Source organism: Balaenoptera physalus, assembly GCF_965194825.1.
Source record: "Balaenoptera physalus genome assembly, contig: HAP1_SCAFFOLD_525, whole genome shotgun sequence".
In the NCBI taxonomy this organism is placed as follows: Eukaryota; Metazoa; Chordata; class Mammalia; order Artiodactyla; family Balaenopteridae; genus Balaenoptera; species Balaenoptera physalus.
This window is the reverse complement of record NW_028126198.1, coordinates 289602-297837: the sequence shown is the minus strand read 5'-3', so window position 1 is coordinate 297837 and position 8236 is coordinate 289602.

Sequence of the window (8236 nt, the reverse complement as noted above, 5' to 3'; positions counted from 1 at the left end):
AGCTCGACGTCTCCGTCTGCCACTCACTCCCTTGACCGAACTCACATCAGTGCTGCCCTCTTGTCACCCTTCGTAAGTGTGTCTCCTGGGACATCTAGGGACATGGAACTAAATTAACGTTGAAATTTAAAAAGCCACATTTATGTTTATGTAGCTATACAGACATGTAGATATAAAAGGTCGCTGTTCTACACATGTTTGGTGAAATACGGCAATTTTTACATCTGGTATTTTCAATAAATAAGCACACTTTTTAAACTTGGATCTTGGAAACCTATCCAAGATAGGAAACCTATCTCCTGGTAAAGTCAGGTAATTCCCCATCTTAAAATATGTGAATCTTGCTTATGACATCATAGAGATCATCAGAAATTCTACACTTGAAATCAAAGATGAGTCAGCAAGGATGAGAAACACGTGACAAAAGCCTAGAACAAACGGACATCCTTCCCCAGAGGTTACCTGTTTCCTTTAGCTCCCGCGACAACTCACATCTCTAACTAGATGACGAAGTGGTGACATTACTAGATGCCTACTTTAAATGACCTGACATGCTCTCACCTTCCAGTCGCCAAGCTCACCGTGAGAACTCACATATGACTGGCTCTCCCAGGCTTCCAGCCCCTCGACTGAAGCAGTGATGTTAATTAAAAACAGAAAATTGCGTTCAGCACAAACCAACAGCAGTGTTTGAACAGGAAAGCAGGACACCTTTACACACTGCACTGGCGGTTCTCCACCCAGGGGTTTAACCACAGGGACACAGGAGACTCAGGGACACAGGTATACGAACTGGCTCAACTTAGGGAATACATGTAACAGGGTACGGCTACCTAAAACGAAAGAGAAAAAGAAGTTCCAATCCTGAGCAAGAGACATTCAAATGTGGCCAAATTCTCATGATTCAAACCAGCAGTCATAAAGAACATGTTGTTTTTCTGACTTCAAAAAAATGTTTACAACTAGAAATATAATGGGTTTGAAACGATTTTCTTGTATGTCATCATTTTTCTAATTAGAAGCACTAAGTTCTCCTTCTTAACTGAAATGATGAAATAACTCTGTAAACTCAATGATGTTATGGACAGTTACTGATAAGAAAAGCAGCAAATCTGCATGCTTGTCTAGACTCCAAGGATTCAAGTGAAAAATTTATGGCCATCAGAGGTCCACAGTGCAAAGATGTTTAGGGCCATTTTCCAGCCAAGGTTCCAGCCATGATTGTGAGCTATGAATGTTCCCGTTTTAAAAGACACATGTGTAGACAGAACAGTTAACAGATTTGTTATAAATGAGCAAGAATCTGAGCTCTGCTGTAGGCCGGAGCACGCAGCATCTGAGCACACCTGATTACTTAGGACACCGGAGGGACCATTCCTGCTATTACGGGATCCATGTTACTATTCCAACACTTGTCCTTTGGTGCTGACAGAACTTCCTGGCTGGAACACAATCATGGCTGGAACCTTGGCTGGAAAATGGCCCTAAACATCTTTGCACTGTGGACCTCTGATGGCCATAAATTTTTCACTTGAATCCTTGGAATCTAGACAAGCATGCAGGTTTGCTGCTTTTCTTATCAGTAACTGTCCATAACATCATTGAGTTTACAGAGTTATTTCATCATTTCAGTTAAGAAGGAGAACTTAGTGCTTCTAATTAGAAAAATGATGACATACAAGAAAGTCGTTTCAAACCCAGTATGAGGCACATAGGATGCATCTTATAATCAAGGTTCTTATTACAAATAAGCACTAGTTACAGCCTCAGCAAATGGGGTATGGAGCCCCTTTCTGAGCCCCCAATTTAGTATCTTAATGGAGTCAACATTTAGCACCCTGGAGAGTACTTATTTGAGAACCTGCAGTTGACATATTTTTTAAAAACTTAAGTTATTGCCAATAACTCGTCCACGGAGTCAATTATGCAGTATGATCAATCCACTTGGTTCTTCCACTATAATTACGGTGGTTACACACAGGACGGCTGCAAGAACACCTCAAGCAGATGCGCAGCTCCTAACCAGCGAGCGCATGGCCGCAAGACTCCAGGCAGTGACAGAACTCCCAGCCTCTTTCTTAAGCACTTGACTTCCGACTACCCCAAGCACGTCTTCCCGGTTTAAGGAAAACTGCTCCGTGACAAAGTACTTTACACAATCAGCACGGAACTTCACATGAAATTTAATTTCAAGATTTTGTGGAAACACCCCAGAATTGTATAACTTGATGGAAGAAGCAACTGTCTCTACATAAGCTTTTTTTTTTTTTTTTAAGAAAATCATACAGTCATTAGTACTGCCCTGGTTTAGAAGCATCCTGACAAACAGGAATTTATAAAAGCCTTCAACCCATAGTCTCCGAAACATTTCTCTGTTATCCTGAAAAGGACTGCTAGACACACGCCGGTTTTTACTGTCGCTCCCGGGCTTAGGGAGTCTGTGAGGACAAACCCGAAGGGAGGCGGTTCCAGCCGGATTAGTCAATCAGTCGGGGAGCCTCGGCTGCGGTTCCTAAACTGTTTCCAGAACACTCGGTTATGCTGGGGGTGGCGACGCGAAGGCTTCCAAGAACTTTTCGTTTTTGACTGAGCCACATTTCTGTTTTCCCCCAACAGTTAAGTTATTTAGAAGTAAGAGGGTGGAGGGGAGTCGTCTGGGGCAGGGATAAGAAGAGATGTCACACAGACACGCACGCACGAATCGGTATCACGAACTGGGCGTCCAGAGCTGAGCTGTCCCCTAAGTAGCGGGGCGCTCGGCCGGGGGGGACCCCAGCCCGGGCAGAGGCCCCCCCCAAGACGGAGAGGAGCTCAGGAGGACGCCCGCCGCGGCCCCCGAGGCCAGGAGCCGCTCGCAGGGAGACAGGAGGGGCGAACCCCCAACCCCCAACCCTGGAGAACCTGATTCCCACGGGCCACGGAGCCGCTGCACCTTCACGACGGGGAAAGGCAGACCCTACAAGTTTCCGTCTGGGATGCTGGGCCGGGAGGACGGAGGGTCAGGGGGTCTGCGCCCGCCCGCCCGCCCGCACGAGCCGCCCCGGGAGATGGAGATGGGGACGCAAGAGGGAAGGGGGCGCCGGGTGAGGAGGGGGCGGAGGATGAGGAGGGGGCACGGGGAGGGAAGACGGGTCGCGGAGGAGAGACAGGGGCGCTGAGAAGGGGAGGGCCTGGAGGGAGAAAGGGGTGCAGAGGGGAAGGGGGCGCAGGGAGAGGAGGGGCGCGCGCAGAAAAAACGGCCGGGAGGTCCGGCACTCACCCTCGCGGGCACTAGCAGGCGGCCGGGGCGCCCGCGGGGGGCAGCCGGGGGGAAGGGTCCCTCGGCGCTCATCGCCGCCCACTCGGCGGGACCAACGCTCCGGGCCGCGCGAGCTCAGCGCCGAGGACCCGCGCGAGCCTCCTAGGGCCCCGCGGGCGCCACGTCCTCGCCCCTCTGCGCTTCGGCGCCGCTCGGGCTCGGCTCGGGCTCCGCGGGCTGCGGCGGGAGGAGCCGAGCACCGCCCACCGCCCGTGAGCACCGCCCACCGACCTGAGCACCGCCCACCGCCCGTGACCACCGCCCGCCGCCCGTGAGCACCGCCCACCGTCCTGAGCACCGCCCACCGCCCGTGACCGCCGCCCACCGTCCTGAGCACCGCCCACCGCCCGTGACCACCGCCCCCCACCCTGAGCACCGCCCACCGCCCGTGACCACCGCCCACCGTCCTGAGCGCCGCCCACCGCCCGTAACCGCCGCCCGCCGCCCGTGAGCACCGCCCACCGTCCTGAGCGCCGCCCACCGCCCGTAACCGCCGCCCGCCGCCCGTGACCACCGCCCACCGTCCTGAGCGCCGCCCACCGCCCGTAACCGCCGCCCACCGCCCGTGACCGCCGCCCACCGCCCGTGACCGCCGCCCGCCGCCCGTGAGCACCGCCCACCGCCCGTGACCGCCGCCCACCGCCCTGAGCACCGCCCACCGCCCGTGACCGCCGCCCACCGACCTGAGCACCGCCCACCGCCCGTAACCGCCGCCCGCCGCCCGTGAGCACCGCCCACCGTCCTGAGCACCGCCCACCGCCCGTAACCACCGCCCCCCGCCCTGAGCACCGCCTACCGCCCGTGACCACCGCCCACCGCCCTGAGCACCGCCCACCGCCCGTGACCGCCGCCCACGCGACGCGCCGGGAGAGGAGGGGCGCGCGGCTGCCGAGGGGCGGGACGCGTCCCGGGCTGCGGCGCTCCGGGGGAGAGCGGGAGAGGTGATAGCCTCTGGGGGCTGCCGCTCCCCCGGGCCGGGGCCGAGCGCTCCTGCCGCTCGGCGGCCCCTCCCCGCCCCTGCTTCCCGGTGGATCTGACCTGGGGCGTCCCCCCGTCCGCAGTCGGGTGCCTCCGGGCCTTCCCCTCCCTCGGAGGGTCGCAGGGCAGCTGCCTGCCGGGTCCCTGGGGACCCCTCCGCCGGGGTCTCCCCGTCACGTGGAGCTGGTGCTGGACCCTGGGGACTGTCCAGAAGAGGAAAGGACGCCTCTCGCGCCCGCGCGCCCCACCCGCGCCCCGGGCTGGCGGCTCGGCGGCGCCCGTGTCCTCACTGCGGACCCGGCGACGCCCCGGGGCGCGGGGCTGGGCGCACCTCCGGGCAGTGGGGCAGCAGCCGGTCGGTGAGTCCCTTGCTCTCTCAGGACAGTATCAGGCTGCGTAGACTCAAGTCATCCTCGTTCAAGCGTAAATGAAAGTTTGGCATAAATCTCAGGAAAACACACCCCCCCCCCCCCAAGCTACCAACCTTTACGAAGGGCGTGGGTTTTCCTCCCTTTCCACATCCCGCGTCTCCCGGTCCCGCAAACTCTCAGGGGCGCAGACGCGCGCGGCCTTTCATCTGCGGAAGCCCGTTCGCTGTCCTTCCGAGGCGGGAAAGCGCGAAGGCCGAGGTGGCAGCACCGGCGTGACCCGTCTCTGCGAGTGGGACGCCTGACGCATGGCGGGCAAGTGGCGGTGGAACAGACACGAGAGACGCTGCTCCTTCTGACGGCAACCTGGTTTTTTCGAGCTTTAGCGGGAAATAATGGATGGATAACAGTGTGTAAATTTAAGGTGTACAGAGTGTTGACTTGATCCACTTATACCGCCGTGTGATTACCACCCTCGGTTAGCTGACCTTCACCAGGTCACATAATTACCATTTCTTTTCAGAAGTGGGAAAATATTCAGAGCAACTTTCAAGTGTATAATACAGTCTTGATAACTATAATCACCATGCCATACATTAGACCCCCAGAATGTATTCATCTTATAACTGGACAGTTTGTACCCTCTGATCAACATCTTTGCAGACCCCAACTCCCCAGCCCCTGGTACCCACCCACCTACTCTGTTTCTCTGCGTTGGGCTTTCTTAGATTCCATATTGAAGTGAGATCATACAGCATGTGCCTTCCTCTGACTTAACGGAATGCCCTCAAAGTCCATCCATGTGGTTGCAAAACGGCAAGATTTCCTCTTTCTGGTGGCTGAATAATATTCATTATACGTACATATAATATACATACATATACACATAGGCACATATATATCACATATATACATATATATCTGACATATATCACAATACATATACATACACACAGGCACACACCCCCACGTCTTCCTTATCCATTCATCCGTTGCTGGACACTTGGGTTGTTTCCATGTCTTGGCTATTGTGAATAATGTTGCAATAAACACGGGAGTTCATATACCTTTTCAATACCCTGTTTTCCTTTGGTTATACACCCAGAAGTGGGATTGCTGGGTATAATAATAATTTTATTTATTTTTCGAGGTACTTCCATGCTGCTTTCTCCATCTTCCTATGAGCAGAAAACTAGTGTGTGTTTTTATTTTATTTATTTATTTTTTTTAAACTGAGGGATTTTTTTAAAATTTATTTTATTTATTTATCTTTGGCTGTGTCAGGTCTTCGTTGCAGTGTGTGGGCTTTCTCTAGCTGCGGCGAGCAGGGATACTCTTCATTGTGGCGTGCAGGCTTCTCATTGCGGTGGCCTCTCTTGTTGTGGAGCACGGGTTCTAGGTGTGCGGGCTTCAGTAGTTGCAGGACCTGGGCTCAGTAGTTGTGGCTTGCGTGCTCTAGAGCGCAGGCTCAGTAGTTGTGGCGCACGGGCTTAGTTGCTCCGTGGCATGTGGGATCTTCCCGGACCAGGGCTCGAACCCGTGTCCCCTGCATTGGCAGGTGGATTCTTAACCACTGTGCCACCAGGGAAGCTCCTTGTGTGTGTTTTGAAAACCATATTTACTACAAAAGAAGTGTGTTTGCATACGCCATAATTTCTCGATGTTGTCTAAATTAGAAATTCACTAAAGAGTAAAAAAACTAATAATTATTTAAGAAAAAGAGCATCACATGATCATTACCATATTTCTATTTTTAAACCTGATATTAATATGAATTACAACTAAAACTTACAAGAACTACATTGTAGAGCAGGTATCACTTTTTCCCAGTCTTCAGATAATAAATTTTACTGCTAAATTCATATTGTTTAGGAAATTTGTTCATATTTGTGTGCTAAGGAGTTGAAGTGAGTACTATTTTTGAGCTTTTTTGGAAAAAGTGACATTTCACTTTAAAAAGGATGGTGTGATATAATCGACACTAATATGCTACTCAAAGAACGGGAAGGGAAGGAGGGAGGGAGGGAGGAAGGGAAGAGAAGAAGGAGAAAGGAGAGAAAGATTCCACAGCAGTGGAGGGGGATTCCTGTAGGAAACCTCGCCCAGGGGAGCCATGGCTGTTGGGGGCCCTTGAGAATCGGCCCATCCTCGGAGGACTCAGAAACTGACCAGGGCTATAGCACCAGGGTCCTGGGGCCTGTGCAACTGCAGGATAACGCAAGGGCTCTTAAGTCACGGTCCAAGAGTGGGTTTTAGGCAGGTGATCAGTGAATGCCTATAACTGTATGTAAATATTTATATCTTTTACCGCTTTTTTTTTTTTTTTTAAGATTATAGGCACAGAGCCACCTAGTTCCTAATGTGTTACCTAACACTCTTTTTTTTTTTTTTTTTTTTTAATAAATTTATTTATTTATTTTTGGCTGTGTTGGGTCCTCGTTTCTGTGCGAGGGCTTTCTCCAGTTGCGGCAAGCGGGGGCCACTCCTCATCGCGGTGCGCGGGCCCCTCACTGTCGTGGCCTCTCCCGTTGCGGAGCACAGGCTCCAGACGCGCAGACTCAGTAGTTATGGCTCACGGGCCCAGTCGCTCCGCGGCATGTGGGATCTTCCCAGACCAGGGCTCGAACCCGTGTCCCCTGCATTGGCAGGCAGACTCCCAACCACCGCGCCACCAGGGAAGCCCCCTTTTACCGCTTTTAATAGTCAATATTTTTTTCAATCATTCACACATTCAACAACAATTGATTGCTGACCGATGTCTAGATGCCTTAGTAGATATTGGGGATGTGATGAATGTAAGACCACCAGGTCCTCACGGAGCTCAGAGTCTAGTGGGTCACGGACATAAAATTACTGCCTCCCTTATTTGAGGGATTACAGACATTTTATTACCCATGTAATAAAAATGTCCTTCCCAAATCAGGTTCTTAGCTAACGTGTTAAATATCTTTGAGAATGTATGAGTGAACTCAAAACTGATTATGTCACCGTATCCTTACCTGAGTAAGAATATTTGGAGAAGATATTAAATATATCGAGTAGGCATTGTAATATTCAAATATGTACCTGAATTTTTAGAATGGTCTCCAAATAGAAATAAACCATGAATATATTTAGTTTTGACTCATAACCAAGTCCCAAATCTTATCTTCAGTTATATAAGTGTACAGAGGCTCTGAGGAGAGAATTCGTTTCTGAACACAAAGATACTTTGATTCTCATAGGCTTAAGAAAAATGAATAGAAATTTGAGCAACATGATACGATTCTCCTCAACTTTTGCTGTGACAAAAACAATTATGAGGCTAGTTTCTCATTTAATACTTTCTTTTTCTTAATAAGTACATTAGAAATGTACAAAGTGTATGAATTTTGAAAAGTTTGAACTTCTGATTTATTTACTTTTCTTGCAGAAAATTGCTTGCAATCTACAGGTTTTGGTTTTTTTTTTTTATAAGAAAGTGCTTTAGTAAAACACCCACCTACAACCAAGAATATGGGATTCTTTTGTTTCATAGTTTAATAAGATAATCATTCAGTTACCTCCTTCCTTATTTATTAAAAAATATGCGCTGGACTTGTGTTATGTATCA